This window comes from Giraffa tippelskirchi, chromosome 6, assembly GCF_054371585.1.
Source record: "Giraffa tippelskirchi isolate mGirTip1 chromosome 6, T2T-mGirTip1v1.2.pri, whole genome shotgun sequence".
Classification (NCBI taxonomy): Eukaryota; Metazoa; Chordata; class Mammalia; order Artiodactyla; family Giraffidae; genus Giraffa; species Giraffa tippelskirchi.
The window spans coordinates 176728223-176747966 of record NC_137280.1 but is presented as its reverse complement, the minus strand read 5'-3'; the positions used below and the strand labels follow the sequence as shown (position 1 = coordinate 176747966).

Below are 19744 nucleotides of genomic sequence, written 5' to 3'. Positions count from 1 at the left end.
ACATCCTGTAATTATGGAAATTCTGCATCTGCTGTGTGCAATATGCGGCCACTAGCAGTATGTCTGAGCTTCCCCGATGGCTCAGTGGTAAAGAAGCCGCCTGCCAAGGTAGCAGACACGGGTTCAATTCTGGTTCAGGAAGATGTCCTGGAGAAGGAAGTGGTAACCCACTCTAGTATTCTTGCCTGGGAAATCCCGTGGACAGGGAAGTCTGGTGGACGACAGTCCATGGGGTTGCAAGACTTGGACATGACTTAGCGACTAAACGGCAACAAGCTGTATGTCTATCAAGCACTTAAAACGTGGCGAGTTAGACTGAAGAAATAAACATCTGACTTAAACAGCCAACGTGGCTACCGGCTGTGTAGCACTGTGCAGCACAGTATTAGACACAGAATGTCCAAATGTCATCCAGAAAAAGCACAGTTTACATTTTCATCAGCAGAGAAGGAGCGTTCATTTCCTCATACATTCATTAGCTACGACATCTTTTATTTTCTATTATTTGTCAATTTGCTAGGCAAAGACAGAGGGAATTGTTTCTTAATTTATATTTCTTTAAATGCATGGGTGAAACATTTTTAACGTTTTCAGTTTCTTGTGTGAGTGTGTGTGAATTGTTCTTTTCCTTTGTCAATTTTTCTACTAGAGGGAGAATTTCCTTTTCTTGGAATAAATGGTCTCTATATATTAAATAAATTAATTCTTGCTCATATCTGTTTCAAATAATTTTCCAATTCTATTATGATGCTTTTTGATACACAGTATTATATTTTAATTTACATTTATTGATCTTATACTTGTGTTTTCATCTCAAGCCAATTTAGATAAAATGTCAACTTATACAGTTTATTCACCACTTTTATGAAAAGAAAGGGACAAGATGAAATAGTGAATTCATACTTTAAAACATGACCCCTGCCTCAAACACACACAAGTCACAGGTAAAATATAAAAACAGTCAAAAAGGCTGTGCTGGACTCACAAACAAAATAAACTCTTTCCAGGAGCACAGACACAAAGCAGTGAGTGGGGTTAATGCTGCACCTGCTGTGCTCCTGTGTTATGTGTCTGGAATTGAACAGTTACACTAAAGTAACTTCCTTCTCCTTAGTGAAAGAACTAAAAATAGATCCAGGATCGCAGCTTGAAACAGCAAATATACAATGCACAAAAGTGGAAACCAGAACAGACAATACATACAGAAAAAGATTTTCAATCTCTCTTGTGATGGTGGGATATAATTGAAATTATATCTATCAGAATCAGTTCAGTCGCTCAGTAGTGTCCAACTCTTTGCAATCCCATGGACTGCAGCAAGCCAGGCTTCCCAGTCCATCATCAACTCCCGGAGAATAGCACAATATATATATCAGAATATATCAGAATACCAAAAAATAATAAATTTGGCAGAGATGTAGGGAAATGGAAACGTTTTTACTCTATTGATAGGAGTATAAATTGGTGCAAACACATCAGGAAGCAATTCAGCAACATCCAACAAAATTAGAGACGCGTATACCCTTTCAACTTGCCATTCAGCAACATCCAACAAAATTAGAGACGCGTATACCCTTTCAACTTGCCATTCAGCAACATCCAACAAAATTAGAGACGCGTATACCCTTTCAACTTGCCATTCAGCAACATCCAACAAAATTAGAGACGCGTATACCCTTTCAACTTGCCATTCAGCAACATCCAACAAAATTAGAGACGCGTATACCCTTTCAACTTGCCATTCAGCAACATCCAACAAAATTAGAGACGCGTATACCCTTTCAACTTGCCACTCCACTTTTTAGGTATAAATAATAAGAGAAGAAAAATTGATGCTTTTGAACTGTGGTGCTGGAGAAGACTCTTGAGAGTCCCTTGGACTGCAAGGAGATCCAACCAGTCCATCCTAAAGGAAATCAGTCCTGAATATTCATTGGAAGGACTGATGTTGAAGCTGAAACTCCAATACTTTGGCCACCTGAGGTGAAGAACTGACTCTTTTGAAAAGACCCTGATGCTGGGTAAGATTGAGGCCAGGAGGAGAAGGGGATGACAGAGGATGAGATGGCTGGATGGCATCACCAACTCAATGGGCATGAGTTTAAGTAAACTCCGGGGAGTTGGTGATGGACAGGGAGGCCTGGCATGCTGTGGTCCATGAGGTCGCAAAGAGTCGGACACGACTGAGCGACTGAACTGAACTGAATAAGAGAAACTCACACACATACCTCACATCTACATAAAGGATGTTCTTTATTCATTATTTATGTCAGTGATAACTAAAAACAAATTTTAAAAAATTGAATATTTATTAACAAGAAAATATATGAATTGTGTTACATCCCTAAAATTTTTAAATGATTAAAAAATTAAAACCAGTTAAAATAAATAAACCTAAGCTAAACTATTAATGGGCTTCCCAGGTGGTTTAGTGGTAAAGAACCCACCTGCCAAGGCAGGAAACGTGGGTTAAATCCCTGGGTCGGGAAGATCACTTGGAGAAGGAAATGGCTACCCACTTCAGTATTCCTGACTGGGAAATCTCACGGACAGAGGAGCCTGGCGGGCTCCAGTGCATGGGGTCACAGAAGAGCTGGACATGGTTTAGTGACTAAACAACAGCAACAGCATTAACACGGGCAAACATAACTTTTTAAAATGTTTAGCACAGAAAGCAAGTTGCAGACTGATACAGCTTTATAAATATTGAAAAACATGCAACAAATGTAAAACAAAAAAATATTGTACTTGGCTAGTACAAAAAGCATAGAATAATTGTAGCATAAAAATATAAGGAAAGACAGATTAAGTAGGGAGCAGGGAGACGAAAAAGTAGCAGAATCAAGGAGGGCTTCAGATTTATCCATAATGTTTTAATTCTTACTTCTTAAAAATTAAGTAAGTACGGTAAAATGTCAGAAAAAAATTTTAAATGAGTTTGGATATGGGTACATACTATTTTATTCTCTGTAGTTTTTCATGTTTCAAATAATTCATATTACCAAACTAATAAAAAAAGAACCTACAAAGAATTCTCTAGAATCTTTTTCAAGAATAAAATGTATATAAATCAATTAAAAAGCAATTTGAGTAGAGACTTCCGGTAACAAATAAGATGAAGTGATCTCACTACCATCTATTTCTTCTACTGCTTACAACTAAAACTCTGGACCAAATACATAAACCAATGATCTGAGGACACTGAAAAGTTACCAATGGCAGGCAGACTGGGAAGAGATGCAAAACATAAAAACTCATAGCAAGGATGCGTTTTCTGGTTAATTCTGTGTGTGTGTGCCCTGACTTGGGCCCACAAGGGAATTCACAGAGAAAATGTGTGACTAGGAAAGGGTACGAAAAAAAGAGGGAGAGAGAGAAAAATCCTGCCTTTATAGCCAGGGGACCTTTCATTGACTCTTTGCTCCTTTTTATTTTACCAGAGACTAGATTTTACTTCTAAAGGATTCTGGCATCTGTTGCAGATCTGTAAGCCTCTTTCTGGGTATAGCTTTACCTCAATTCACCTTATTTGTTATCACTATTGATCAACATTCATCAAGCCTCCCCAGCATGCAGGGGACACAGAATGATGATTAAATGTTAGATACAAGCTCAAAGTTCCTCTCCTTTCATTCACCTTCAAAACTGGTCTCAAGTTTGACATTAGGCTTTCAATACAAAGACAGATAAGGATGAACTGGGGGGACAATATACATCATTCAACTATTTAATATCAGAAGAACATCCTCATCTTGAATTTGAGCTATACAGTGGGGAAAAGGAACTAGACGAGCCAGAGGAAGAGAAAACTTTGAGATGATTTAATGTATTTCTGTGGCTGAGCTACATAGCTTGAGGGCTTGAAATGCTTAGAGAGCTCTTCCTCAGTAAAATAGCAAGTGCTAAAAAAAAAGAGAGAGAGAGAAATCAGCACTTAATAAAAGTATTGAATAAAAACGAGTAAAGGAGGAGATCTCGAGGTACAAAAAAATTGTTCATCTGTTTGAGATGACAAATTTTGCAAAAATGTGGTATAAATGACAATCCTAAAAACCATATATATCTTTTAAAAAATAAGATATTAAAGTTGGTCCATCTATTTGAAAAGTGTTTTATTTCGATTAAATCTATATCGTTTCATTAAATTTTATAGTCCTATACAGATAACAAAATCAATCATTTTTCATTAATTTGAGTTTTAAATTAAGTTTATTTTCTAGGAAACATGATAACTTATTATTTATAATCACTGAGGATTAAAAAATATGCCTATGCTTTTTTCATTTACCTTGCTAGTAACTAGAACAATTAAACTATGTAATAATCCAATCAACTCCTTCAATGATAAACTAGAATCCAGGTGAAATACAGGTGAGTGTGTATGTGTGTGCACAGGGAGTGCAACCTGGGTACTGAATTCAACACTGACATTTTCACCAATACACTGTATTGCTAATAACATTCGTTCTGTCTCATTAGAAACAAGAGTACCTTGTATAAGATATATCTTTTTGTATATATGTATATACCTATGCATGTGTGAATACATTTTCAAAAAGCTTTATTTCATGCCACATAAGTTTGGTACATATTTTAATGTTAAGTGTAGCGTACTATTTTAGTAGTTATCAGTATGACAAATCATGAATGACTGTCTAAAATGAACAGTTCTGCAGTATACTTGGGTAAAGGGTTTCTGTATTGCCCAGTTTTATTTAAGCTTTATTTCACAGATGCTAAAGAAAATGACTCAGCTCTCTATTTCACTGAGTAATAACTCTCATCATTTTCTCCCTTATTTCCGACCTTACAAAGAGGTATTTTCCACGGCCCCGCTGATGCTGCTGCTTAGTTGCTGCAGTCGTGTCCGACTCTGTGTGACCGCATAGAGAGCAGCCCACCAGGCTCCAGCCGTCCCTGGGATTCTCCAGGCAAGAACACTGGAGTGGGTTGCCATTTCCTTATCCAGTGCATGAAAGGGAAAAGTGAAAGTGAAGCCGCTCAGTCATGCTGACTCTTAGCGACCCCATAGACCCCAGCCTACCAGGCCCCTCCATCTATGGGACTTTCCAGGCAAGACGACTGGAGTGGGGTGCCATTGCCTTCTCCGTCCATGGCTCTACATGGCTCTGCCGACACTATTACCCATGTCGTCTCTTTCAAACACCGAAAATATTGACACCTCTAAGATACTCATAAGGTATTAACTTACTTTCTGTTATCCTCACCTCCATTTCTTTCATTTTCTCTTCATTTGCAATCTTTTTTCAAATCTCCATCCCTTTTCGTTTGTTTCTCTGAACTGTAAGTGGACAAGTAGGATGCAGGCACCTACACATACGTACATGCGTACCCTAATACTGTAACAAGCATCACCACAATTTTCTAAGTTGAAATGTATTACTATGTATAAATCAAGATGCCATTCATAATACTCTTTACAGAATTTAGTTCTGGCATTTTGAAACTTCCTCAAATCATTTATCAACCATGCTTTTTACATTATGATTACAATATTTATCTACACAAGTGGAATATAAATGAGCAGTACCAGATTAAAGTATGCTAGTCAAGTCATATGTTTTCCTTCTAACATTGCTTGACTTGACTAACCAGAAAAACAATCTTATAAGTATTAGCATGGTTTCAGATTCATCAACGTTTTATTTCATGACTTAGCTAATTGTTTTTAAAAAATATTTTTTGGCTTTTACTGACATAGATTAATGTTAAGAAGTAGCTTACTTTGTATGTTTTCAGTAGAAAAAAATTAAGTGGATTGTATCTGTGGTGTGGCCCAAATTACCTAATGAATTCTTAAAAGAAACACGTATTGAGCTCTTAGCAAGTACAAGGCACTTTAAGAATACAAAATTATACAGTATACATCTTGTCCTAGGCTGACTACAAGGACAATATGAGTGTTTGCAAATAACTAAAACAAACATTGGTGAATAAAGTACAAATGTTCTTATTCAAACGAACAGAAATGTATTAAATGCCTACCTGTCGCGTGCATGCTAAGTCGTTTCAGTTGTGTCCGATTCTTTGCAACCCTATGGACTATAGCCCACCAGGCTCCTCTGTCCATGGGATTCTCCAGGCAGGAATACTGGAGTGGGTTGCCATTTCCTTCTCCAGATGATCTTCCCAAGGCAGGAAGTGGACCCGTGTCTCTTGCGTCTCTGGTGTTGGCAGGCAGGTTCTTGACCATTGGCACTCCCTGGGAAAGCCTATAGGTAATTCTAACCAATTCTAAACATATAACATTGTAACAAGCAGTGTCTAACTTGTTGCTTTACTAAACTAACTAGTCTATCTCACTGCCAGTGATGGAGAGGAAATCCCCTTTCCAACTGATTTTAGATACATTCTTTATCATATTTTCTCATATACTTTTACATAAAGAGTAATTGATCACATCAATGTGTTTTTAAGTGTAAGGAAAAGACATGAGCATAAAACTCAATGAAATCCAACTATGAAGAATGTAGAGAAATAACGACTGACTGGCGTTTATTCACTGTACAGCATAATGTCTTCAGTTAAGAACAATTTCATCTCCCAGATTTTTTTTCTATATTTTCAAATATGCTTAGTTAATCCTTCATTCAAATTTTATGCTTTTTAAGACACTGATGAAAGAAACTGAAGGACTGATGGAAAGATAAACCAAGTTCTCAGATTAGAACTGTTAATATTGCTATAATGACCAAAGGCAATTTACAGATTCAAATGCAGTCCCTATCACTGGAATCTGTAAATGGTATTTTTCACAGAACTAGAACAAATAATTTTAAAATGTGTCTGAAAACTCAAAAAACCCAACTGCCAAAACGATGTTGAAAAAAAGGAACAGAGCTGGAAGACTCACACTCCTTGGCTTCAGACCACCCTACACACTTACAGCCATCAGAACAATACAGTACTGGCACAAACACACACACACACAGATCAATGAAACAGAACAGAGAGCCCAGGAAGACACCAATCCACTTTAGGTCAGTTAGTCTGTGACAAAGGAGGGAATAATATACAACAGAGAAAACTCAGTTTCTTCAGTAAGTGGTGCTGGGAAAACTGGATAGCTACAGGAGGAAGAATGAAGTCAGAACATCATCTAACACCATATACAAGAATAAACTCAAAATAGATTAAATACCTAAATGTAATAACACTGGAAAACGTAAAACTCCTAGACGAAAACATAGGTACAACACTCTTTGACATAAATCATAGCAATATTTTTTTGAGCTGTACCCTAGAGCAAAGAAAATGAAAGCAAAAATTAAAAAAAAACAGATTTAATCAAACTTAAAAGCTTTTGCATACAAACAAAAACCATCAGCAAAATGAAAAGACAACCTACTGTCTATGATAGAAAATGTTTGCAAAAGATATGACTGACAAGGGGTTAATATCCAAAATATATAAACAGCTCATATAATTCAACATAAAAAAATTAAAAATTGGGCAGAAGACCTGAGTAGATAATTTTCCAAAGAGGACATTCAGATGGCAACAGGCACTTGAAAATGTGTCCAAAATTACTAATCATCAGTTCAGTTCAGTTCAGTCCCTCAGTCGTGTCCGACTCTTTGTGACCCCAAGAACCTCAGCACGCCAGGCCTCCCTGTCCATCAGCAGCTCCTGGAGTCCACCCAAACCCATGTCCATTGAGTCGATGATGCCATCAGGGAAATACAAATCAAAACCACAATGAGGTAACAACTGACACCTGTCATAATGTCTGTCATCACAAAGAACACAAATAACTATGTTGGCAAGGATGTGGGGGAAGGAAACCCTGGGACGCTGTTGGGGGAACGTCAATCGGTGCCGCCTCTGTGGAAACAAAATGCAGGTTTCCCAAAAAATAAAAACTAAAAGCAGGTGGTGGCTGGTGGTGCAGTGGCTCAGACTCCGAACCCCCAATGCAGGGGGCCTGGGTTCAGTCTCAGACTCCAAACCCCCAATGCAGGGGGCCCGGGTTCAGACTCAGACTCCAAACCCCCAATGCAGGGGGCCCGGGTTCAGCCTCAGACTCCGAATCCCCAATGCAGGGGGCCCGGGTTCAGACTCAGACTCTGAACCCCCAAGGCAGGGGGCCCGGGTTCAGTCTCAGACTCTGAACCCCCAAGGCAGGGGGCCCGGGTTCAGTCTCAGACTCTGAACCCCCAATGCAGGGGGCCCGGATTCAGTCTCAGACTCTGAACTCCCAATGCATGGGGCCTGGGTTCAGTCTCTGGTCAGGGAACTATATCCCACACGTCTCAGCTAAAGACCCCACTTGCTGCAACTAAGATCTGGTGCAGTCAAACAAAGAGCAGAATTACCACATGAGCCAGCAGCTCCACTCTTGAGTGTAAATATGTAAAATAAAAACAGTAATTCGAAAAGACACGTGCACTCTGATGCTCACAGCAGCACGGGTTACAATTCTCAAGATATGGAAGCACCTAAGTGTCCATTAGCAGATAAATGGATAAAGAAGATGCGCATACACACACAAGGCAATATTACTCAGTCATAAAAAAGAAAAGAGATTTCACCATTTGCAACAACATGGATGGACTTGGAGGGTATTATACTAAGTGAAATAAATCAAACAGAGGAAAACAAATGCTGTATGACATCACTCCTACGTAGACTCTAAAAGATACAACAAACTACTGAACGTAACAAAAGAGAAACAAACACAGAGATATTGAGAACAAACTCCTGGTCATCAGTACAGAGGGGAGGGAGAGGGGGCAATATACAGGTGGGGTATCAAGAGGTACAAACCATCAGAAAAATAAGCCACAAAGATACATTGTACCACAGTGAATACAGCCAATATTTTATAATAACTATACATGGACTATCATATTTAAAACATTGAGTCATATTGAATACCTGTAAATATTATATTAAGCAAGTATATCTCAATAAAAATTTTATTTTGATTTTTAATTTTTATTGAAGGATAGTTGATATACAATGTTGTGTTAGCGTTCAGCTACAGCAAAGTGGATCAGTTATACATATACCTACTAGTTAGATTCATTTCGCATATAGGTCATTACAGAGTATTGAGTCGAGTTTCCTGTGTCATATGGTAGGTGCTTCTTACTCACCTATTTTATGTATAGTGGTGTATATATGTCAATCGCAACCTCCCAATTTATCCCATCCTTCCTGCTAATCATAAGTTTGTTTTCTACATTTGTGATTCTGTTTCTTTTTTTAAATAAGTTCATTTATATCGTTTTTTTTCACACATAAGGAATATTATATGATATTTGTCTTTCTCTGTCTGACTTACTTCACTCAGTATGACAATCTCTAGGTCCATCCATGTTGTTGCAAATGGCATTATCACATTCTTTTTTCTGGCAGATTAATATTCCAGTGTGTGTGTGTGTGTGTGTGTGTGTGTGTGTGTGTGTGTGTGTGTGTGTGTGTGTGTGTGTGTGTGTGTGTACCATCCTTATCCATTTCTCCTTCAATGGACATTTAATTTTGTATTTTCCAGTTTTAGACCCTAAAGATACTTCAGTTCAGTTCAGTTCAGTCGCTCAGTCGTGTCCGACTCTCTGCGACCCCATGAACTGCAGCACGCCAGGCCTCTCTGTCCATCACCAACTCCTGGAGTCTACCCAAACCCATGTTCATCGAGTTGGTGATGCCCTCCAACCATCTCATCCTCTGTCGTCCCCTTCTCCTCCCACCCCCAATCCTACCCAGCATTATTACACTTGTGCATATCATTAGCTGGTTTGGGTGGGACATTTTATTCAATTTTTTTATTTCTACGAGTTTGAGCAAACTCCAGGAAAAGGTGAAGGACAGGGAAGCCTGGCTTTCTGCAGTCCATGGGGATGTGAAGTCAGACTCGACTTAGCAAGTGAACAACAACAACCAAGTTATTTTTAACTCGATTAATTGAGTAGTTTCTGGAAACCTGGTGAGTATATTCCCAATTCCTTTTCCCACATGCCTCTAGACCTTTGCCTTCATTAACTTTTATTCTCCACAAAGAGAAGTTTAAGACATAAGAAAGGTAGGATTCAGAGTTCTAGGAACTCTTCTAGGTTTTTCACTTCTGCAAAAGTATTCAGAATTAGGAAGGTAAGCAAAGGAGAAGACAGAAAAGTACCAGGAGGATTAGGTGGCTTAAGAGGATCTTCTCGAAAAATCATGTAACAGAGGGCACACACTTCCAGAGAGCAGGCGCCGCGTCTCCCGTGCTTCCCACTGCAATGCCAGCGCCAGCTGCACAGCAGGTGCTCAGTCACTAATGCTGACTGCGTGAAAGAGGCCGAGAGCGCGGAGAAAGGAGGGAAGAGGTGACAGGGGAAGGCGGAAGACTGGAGTGTGCCTGTGCTCCTGGCTTAGCCCTGAGCGGGGTTCTTGAACGGTCTCACGATTCTCTCCTGTCTTGGAAGAAGCACCTGGGTAAGACACTCTAGCTGATCTAGGACTTGTAATTTTTTAAACCACCATTTATCTTCTGGCTCTTCTTAAATTCTGCTGATTCTTTTGCTCTTCTGTGACCTCGATGCTACAAATAAAACTCTGAAGTGCCTAAAATCAAATTTTACTGACAGTCTCCTGATGAGTAACGCCCCTGTTTCCTCTGCCCTGATCCTAGGAGTTCCACACGGCTTAGAAACGCCATTCATCCACTCCGTGTGCTGATGCAACTGCTAACCATGACTGCCCTGTCAAAAATTTCACCGTCATGAGAGGCCAAAAGTTAATTTACTACTTTGCATATATTTCATATTTATGAATAAAGTAGATATGAGAACAATATGATGAAAGTATCAAGAATACTATGAATCAGCTGTCCAGATTTCTTCCAAAAACCAACTCAATTTCAAAACATCATTAGATTTCAACTTGGTTTAGACCGAAAGCACCAAGAGATTTTAACAAGCAGAGAATAAAGTAAGAGAACAAGGGTTTTGAGGAAGCAGAAAAGCAGTAAGACAGGGAGAACGTGCTATGTCTTCGTCTACCTGTAAGTCTTGGTTAAAGACGCTGTCAGTCTTAAAGTTTTGTGCCAGTGACTCCTTCACCAGAAATGCTAAGCATGAGGCTCAACGATCTCTAAAACTGATACTGGTGCTGTACATAACCTCACACTGCCGTGGCATCTCATAAAGTGACGTCATTCAGTCCATCAACCCAGTCAACGAATACTTTATAGTTAAGAAGCGCTACAGGACGCAATAGCACACACCCTCCTGGGGCTTCCTGTGTAGCAGTGGTATTTGGTATATTAGTAGTACCAAACAACTACAAGTTTTCCAAGCAAGTTATCTCATTTGAGATAATAGAACCAGAAAGGTACGATTATTACCACTTTACGGGTAAGGAAATGAGGCTTAAACAGGGTCAACTAGTAAATGTATAATTACAAAAAACAGAAAATGCTGAGGAGGAAATTTAAAATGTGTAGCAGGGTATCTGATTTTGCCTAGAGGTCAAAGGACATTTCTCTGAAAAAATCATTGTGACAGTTTAGCTTTCTTCACCACATTGCAACTAACCAAACACAGGGTTAAAAACTGTAATTTAAGAAGATGAACTTTATCATCTTCTGTCTTAGAATCATTTCAGAATTACAGTGAATATACAGCTCATAAAAAGAAGGCCAAAAGGATACAGTGCTCATACAGAATATCACTCTAGACATCTTTCTTGTGAATTCTGATGAGGCTGCGAAAATCAATTTTGGAACATCAACTTCTCCAAAAAGTCATAAAATAGGCATTTCTGCTCCACTGATTCTTGATCATTAGGATATTTAAGATGATTAAAGTTTAAAGAGGTCATTGCTTATACCTCAAATAATTATCAGCCTATTACTTGATAAATGTGATTTCTTCTCTTATTTCCAAAGGTAGAATACATATATCATTATTTCAAATTCCTCCTATATTCTCCCTGTCTAAATTACAGACATAAAGTAATTAAGAGAATTTATAGGTTCAGAATAGCTCTTTTTAACTGATCTAAATTAACGGTGCTTATACTTTAGGGACCATCAGAATCACCTACAGTGAAAGTGAAAGTGTTGGTTGCTCAGTCCTGTCTGACTATTTGTGACCCCACGGACTGTAGCTCACCAGGCTCCTCTGTCCATGGGATTCTCCAGGCAAGAATACTGGAGTAGGCTGCCATGCCCTCCTCCAGGGGATCTTCCCGACCCAGGGATTAAAACCAAGTCTCCTGTACTGCAAGCAGATTTTTTACCATCTGAGCAACCTGGGAAGCCCTAAAGGACTTGTTAAAACAGAGCCTGGCCCCACTCCAGACTTTTTGAGTCTGTAGGTCTGGGATGAGGCCAGGAAATTTGCATTTCTAAGGGGTTCCCAGGGAATGTTGATACTACTGATCCAGAGAATGCACTTTCAAAAATCACAGGTCTAGGGGGTAAACTTCAGGGAGATTTACAACTAAGAATGGAAAGTACTGACATTTCTTAAATTAACTCAGTTTCACTGGTCCTTAATTAGCATCACTGACAGCTTTACAGTGTGACACAGCTTTTTTGTGTGAGAACAATTACACAAAAGTCAGTATACTTACTACACAGATGGAATTACAGGTACTGTCTTCTGTACACCACTTGGAAAGGCAGTACAGCATAGTGTTTAAGAGCAAGGCAAGCTGCTTGGGTTGGAATCCAAGATCTACCATACTTACACTTAATAAAGTGTTCTTGAGAAAATTACCTAATTTCTCTGTGCTTCACTTCCCTTATCTACAAAAGTGGGAAAATAATAATACCTCCTCAAAGGGTTTTTCTGATATTTAAATAAGGAAAGCACTTAGCCAACACCTGAGTTAGAGCATGCATAAGTATTAATACAAAGTATATATCAATATGAAGAGCTGACTCGCTGGAAAAGACCCCGATGCTGGGAGAGACTGAGGGCAGGAGGAGAGGGGGAGGCGGAGGATGGGACGGAGGGACAGCATCACTGACTCAGTGGGCGTGGGCGTGAGCAGACTCTGGGAGATGGTGAAGGACAGAGGAGCCTGGCGGGCTGCAGGCCATGGGGCCACAGAGTCAGACAGGACCGAGTGATTGGACAGCAACCCTTCCATGTAAAGACTTTCCAGGCGCTTTCTCTCAGATTTCAGAACCATGGATTTTTGTTCTCCTGAGTAGCTTCCTTTTTTCCTACTTTTGTTGTTTATTAACTCACAAAGTCTCATAAACATTTCTATATAACAATTATTTCCCGATTAAACATGTTAATTATGCTTTTTTTCTCTTCACTCTAGTGTCATCATCAGCTAATTTTTAGTCTGTTTTATTAACCATATATTTGTAAGAGTCTCCAAATGAAGTACGGTATGCATAAATCAATAAGCCAATAAATATTATAGCTCTTTTTAATGTTTACCTTAATTATTAAACAATGGCAGTAAGCTAAAACAAACTAAGCTTCAATTATGAACAAAAAAACTACTCCAGCTACTCTTTAGTGCCTTTGACACAATGATGAAGTATAACAGGCTATTCTATCCATTTACTTCAAGTGATGACCTAAATCCCTTCCAGAAAAACTTCTCTAAAAAACCCTACCCAATAGAAACAAACATCAGTTTTCACTACAGTGTGAACAAATGGCAAGAGGCTTTATTAGGGTGCATGTTTGTGCAACCAAATGTGAGGCCAGCATTCACTGGTTTCTTTGCTTCTTCATATCAATCAGTAAGACCCACTGTGGATATTTAACGACCACTTGAGGACTAAGGGAATCTGGGGACAATAATAAGCGTGCTCAGCGTGGGGGTTTGGAAATCCACATTTTCTTATTAGTCCAAGCCCGCAGGCACAGTGTCTTCACTGTGACCTCCAGGTATATCCTATGTTCCTGCCAAAATGCCTAAATAATCAACCAATTTGATAACAACTTCAAATACATTAATTCTTGACACTTTTATATATTTCAGGTGAAACAGCATTAGAGAAATAGTATTAAAAGTATTTTGTCTTGAATGGTTTCTATTAGACAGAGGAATTGGAACAGAGATGTTATCAAAACAGGACATAATAGTTTTCATGGCCACTTAGTTGACATAGCAAAATTAGCCTGTACTATGAATTATTTTTTAAAAGTAATGGAGGGAAGTAATATTGCATAATATCCAGCATTAACAGAATTAGGATTTTCATACCACAGTTAGTGATATATTTAGATAAGAAAGGGATATTACAACATGGATTACTTTTTAAAATAATTTTTAAAAATTATGTCCTCTTCACTCAACATAATATTATATAACATTTCTTGAACTCTTAGATTTGACCATATATAATATTTGACTAAATACATATGTGAAATATGCCTTAATACATAAATATGAAATATACCACCTATAAATTAAAAACACAGCCTTTCTAAATTCTTCATTTTTCAATTACTGTTCCACTTTTCCATTTTAATAACTTTGACTTCCATGTGTTTCTCCACTATTGTCTTTTAGGTTATTAAATGAGAGATCTCACCATTGAAATATATCTAGTTTCTTTTCTATTTTCAGAATGCATCCAGTATAACTCATTATTTCAATCTATTGCCCACACAATGATATACAGTCTTCCCTGTCTTTTGTCCCAGATTGCGAGGATATCTGTTTAATATATCTGGGTCAAACTTACATTTCTGTAATAGGAACCTAATGAATATTAAGGAAGTATACATTATAATGAAAATGATTACTAGTATCCAGATATCTTGATGGATAGTACCTTTTCCCAAGTCTATGGATGTTAAACCTTCCAACCTAGTTAGCCATAGCCTCATTGCACACTACATGCATTAATACACACCACATACACTAATGTGTGACTTTTTAAGTGCTCGCGAATTTACAGAGTGCTTTCCCCACCGTGTCTTTACAGCCACGCTGCACAGAAGGTACAGAGACAGAGGCTGGGTCTCAGGGAGATCAAGTGTGTTGTCTCTGGCATTTTAAGAAAAAGAATCAGTGAACATATATTTGATGGAGCAGGTGTCAACCTAAATCAGCCTCTGAACAGCCCTTTCTTGCCTAATCAGCTCCAGGAAATAATCAGGAAAAATCTTAAAGGGAAGAACATTGCTTTATTGCCCCTAACCCCAAACTAGAATTTTAAGGGGTTAATAAGAAAATACAAGTTGCTATCAATTAAATCAGTGATGTGGGCTTCTCCAAAATATCTTAGAAAATACTTTGATTCACATGATCTGTGGTAGCTGGGAATAATCTGCACACTCTTTTAACAGCCTAGAAATTTACTCCATTATCTATGAATACGTCCCGAGAGGATGACACAGATAAAAAACCACTGAAACACTGAGCAATAATTGTTTCCTTAATTACTGGTAGTTGTATAACATTTCCAACACCGCAGCAATCCCTACAGTTCTCCCAGTCTGGGTCTTTTCTAGTTTCAGTGCCTCTTTCTTGAAGGTGGCTACTGGTGTTACAGTCCAAGTCATCTAGGTACTACTACAGACACTGAACAAGGACCAGACCATCACCAAGTTTATTAATTACAACATTCCTATTAACACCTAGATATTTTTGGACATCTTGTACACAACAGCATCTATGAGTTCATGCTATCCTATGCTCTTTAAAGTATTCTTTCAATTCATATTTATTTAGGGCCTTTTATAAGTCACCATTAAACAAGGCTCAAAGAAGACAAAAAGGAATCAATATAGTCCATGACTTCACAGATCCACTACCTGAAGTATGTAGAAATTAAAATAATTGAAATGCTACGAAATAAGTGCTATTATCATGGCTTGTGCAGAATTCTAAGGAAGCCCAGGGAAAGGTGAACCTGATTTGAACTGGTGGGGTGAAGAAAGGCTTCAAAAGAAAATGACACTCAAATGTGTGCCAGGTACACAGATGGAAAGGCAGGAGGCTGTAGATCCCATTCTGAGAAGTGACAGGGGTTCCAGACACGAGAAGGACTGGAGGGGAAAGCAACTGGAAAGGCTGAAAGGAGCTGGGTCACAAAAGCCCTTGCATGCTAGGATGCTTCCCCTCAAGCGACAGGAGACGCAGATTCCTGCGAGTATCTGAAGCATCTCCCAGACATGACTAGCTATTACAGAGGTATCCCAAAAATCTAACCCCGGCAATAGGGTGAAGGACTAGCAAGCACATGAAGCAAAGGGCCCTTCACCAGCATGTTCAGACCCATCTCCACGTCTGCCTGAGCTGAGGTAGCAGCAGCAAGGGGCGGCACAGGAGGAAGGAGCCTGGGAAGTCATTTATGAGGCTAAAGCTTCAGTGAATATTCATTGGAAGGACTGATGCTAAAGCTGAAACCCCAACACTTTGGCCACCTGATGTGAAGAACTGACTCATTAGAAAAGACCCTGATGCTGGGAAAGATTGAGGGCAGGAGAAGAAGGGGACGACAGAGGATGAGATGGCTGGATGGCATCACTGGCTCAATGGACATGAGTTTGAGTGAGCTCTGGGAATTGGTGATGGACAGGGAGGCCTGGCGTGCTGCAGTCCATGGGGTCACAAAGAGTTGGACACGACTGAGCAACTCAACTGAACTGAAAGTTTCAGGAACTCATGACTCATTAATTGTGAAGACTGAGGGAAAACAAGGATTAGATGAATATTCCAATTAATTTTTTTGTATCTTACAAGTCTCATTGGATGGTGTTAACAAAACCAAGAGTGAGAAGCAGGGCCATGGGGGGAATGAAGGAGAGACTCAGCACAGTGAGTTCACACTTACATACATTGACTTTGAGGGTCTATATTCTCACATATGGTTTCCAAAGGGAAGACAGAGGAAAGGGGAAAAACAGAAGCAAAGAAGAAGGCGCTAAATCATGCAGAGGAACAAGGATTAAACTAGAGATAATCCTAAACAGACTCATAACCCTGCACTGATTCACAAAAGGAAAAATATATATATATCACAGCTGTTTAAAATAGGAGACTTATACGATAAAATGTTATTTTTAGAAAGATAAATCTAGTGAAAAGAGGAAAGAAAACAGGATCCTGGAGGAAAGACAGGTAAATGCGTTGTCAGCAGTACAGACGCGAAGTCACAGAGGGCAGCAGGCGCGGCGGGAGGCCGGCCCGGCGGGGTCTGGAGGCCCGTCCTCCGCCCCCGGCCAGCGGCAGAGGCTCTCCGCGCATGCGCTTGCTCATCTTCTCTAGGCCTTCAGGCACCGCCTCTACATGTTGGTGACCTCCTGGCTGGATCTGCATCTCTGAGACTGCTCCGAAATTCTAAATATGTACATCCCTCTCCTTCGGGACCGTCTATTTGGAAGTGTCACATACACTTCGCACTCAACATGCCTGAAATTTCCCTAAATCTCGTTTATGACCAGCTCTCGGTCTATGACACCATTCCCGAGTGGCTGAAATTACAAACCTACATAATCCCTGAAACCTCTCTCTCACCCACGTTCTTGGACAAGTCTTGTTGCCTCTGAAGTGTAACTAAGCTACTCATCCGCAGTTTCACCCAATCCTCAATGCCTCCACAAACATCCAATCTTTCTTTAAATCCCATCCCTACGTTTTACATGCATTCCGACTTTGAAATCCCATCTGTCAATCACTCACTAACAGGTTTCAACAGTGAAGCACGTGATCTATCTGATCTTGATATTTTCCCACAATAAAACAATTCAAAGCACTGTATGGCCCCCGAGACCAAAGACCAAATCCCGCAGCATGAAGCAGTGACTGCTTGGCACCTTTTACCTCTCCAATCTCACTTTCTGTGTTAGTTTTCTAATTTGATGTTAAAAAATGATCATAAACACAGTGGCTTAAAGCAAGACAAACTTATCCTGCAATTCTGGAGCTCAGAAGCCTGAAAGGGGCTTCCTGGGGCTGAAATCAAGGTGCTGGCAGAGCTCCGTTCCTTCTGGAAACTCCAGAGGAGAATCCTTTCCTTGCCTTTTCCAGTCCCCAGAGACTGCCTGCCTTCCTTGGCGCTTAGACACATGACTCCAAATAATACTTTTAGAGTCTTACTTCTCTATCTGTCTCTGACTCTCCTGCTCCCTCCCTCACTTAGGAGAATCTCTGTGATGACACTGGGCCCGCCTGGATAATACAGAATAATTTCTTCATCTCAAGATGCTGGATGTCATCGTATCTGCAGAGTCCCTGTGGCTCTGTGACAGAACGCATGCACAGGTTCTGGGGGTCGGGACTCGGACACACGTGGGGAGGCATTCTTTTGCCTACCATATTTATTCTCCCCTCCTCCCTGACTGCTGCTATAGTCTCCACTCCAGGTGTATAAATTGGAATTCTTGTATCTTCAGCTATTGCACAGAATCTCTCACCCCAAGCTCAGCCACTCGGCTTCAGACACTGTGTTCCCAGGCTCCTCACAGCACTCTCTCAGTCACCCTGCACAACGCTGGGAAGCGTGCCCCGGACTGTCAAGGTAAGAGGCCCTTCTTACGTCCTCTAAAAAGACCACAGATTTCCTCTAGAATAAGGGTTAGCACCTCAGTCATAATTCTCACTTACTTGTCTGTCTTTCCAACCAGACTCTAATTTCTTTGGGGATAAACCAGTAGCTAATATAATTTCTATTACAACATAGACACAATACACATTTACTGAATGCTAATTAAAGAGACAGAGACATGCTTAAAACCTGTGAATTCCTAGAAAAGCCTGACCTATTTACTTTAGATGAACACTGATGACCTTCCCAAAACCCTCCTTTCAAGATGGCAAGAGGAATGGAGGAGTTGTTTTTAGAAGTTATTTCTAGAGAAGACTTTTAAAACTCTATTGACTCTCTCACAGTCCAGTGTTACAGACATTAAAAAATCACTCTTTTAGTCACCAACTGAAATGATTCTAGGGGCAAAAAAAGACACAGATTTATTATTTAAAAGAGAACATTGCATCACTAGAAAGTATTAGTAAAATCACACCTCTGGAATTCACCATTACAAAATATTTCCAATGATAAAACCACAAAACAGTGAGGGCCATGATTTGAACATGATGGTCTTTTATTACAAAGAGAAATAGATATTACAACTGATCTTTGTTATAACTTATATTACAAATTATAACTGATCTTTGTATTATATTTTGTATATATTTGTAATATTATATGTATTATGTGATCTTATAAGTTATAACTTCTAAATTATAACTGATCTTTGTTGATCTTAAGTCTGTTTCTCATTAAATAGTTATCAGTCAAGAGTCAAGGATGTCCACTAGATTATTATTTCCCAGCATGGGTATTTCTCTTATAAGACCTTAATTTTTGGTATAGTTTTACTGTATGCCAGTTGTTATATAAGTAACAGAAAGAAAACCTTAAAGTTTCATTTTCTCTAAGGCTTATATATGAACAAGGCTTTCCATTTTAAAAAATCACTTGAAGATTATCTTTTTGACGTCCTTGGTCTTTCTAATTTCAACCCTATTATTTTGAAGTCATTAAGATTCTTGGCATGCGTATTGAGTCACTGTAAAGTGGGACGTGGGACAAGTCTTCCGTGGCTCCTCAAGGGCAGCTTAGCAGAGGGGAGCACTAATTTAGCTAATATGGTGAAGAATGATAAGTAGTTTTTTAAAAAAGTGAAAATAAGCAACGTCAATTCTTGTGTTTCATTTCACTTCTGAAATGGTTTTATACAGGACAATAATTTGCAACCAAGAAATACTAAATATTATACAAGATTGCTGATTGCTTCACTATTTTAAAGTT

At 39.3% G+C, this 19744-nt stretch overlaps 1 protein-coding gene and 1 long non-coding RNA gene across 19 annotated transcripts in view; both read right to left on the bottom strand.

Annotated features, from left to right (window-relative positions):
• Nucleotides 1–19744, bottom strand: part of FER (FER tyrosine kinase) — a 484930-nt gene that overhangs the window by 180131 nt on the left and 285055 nt on the right. The window lies entirely within an intron of this gene.
• LOC145511701 (uncharacterized) lies at nt 3795–12127 on the bottom strand. The gene is made up of 4 exons (XR_014058083.1): nt 6007–12127; nt 5229–5302; nt 4807–4960; nt 3795–3902 (listed from the first exon to the last, which is right to left on the bottom strand). It is a non-coding gene; the product is annotated as an uncharacterized LOC145511701 (long non-coding RNA).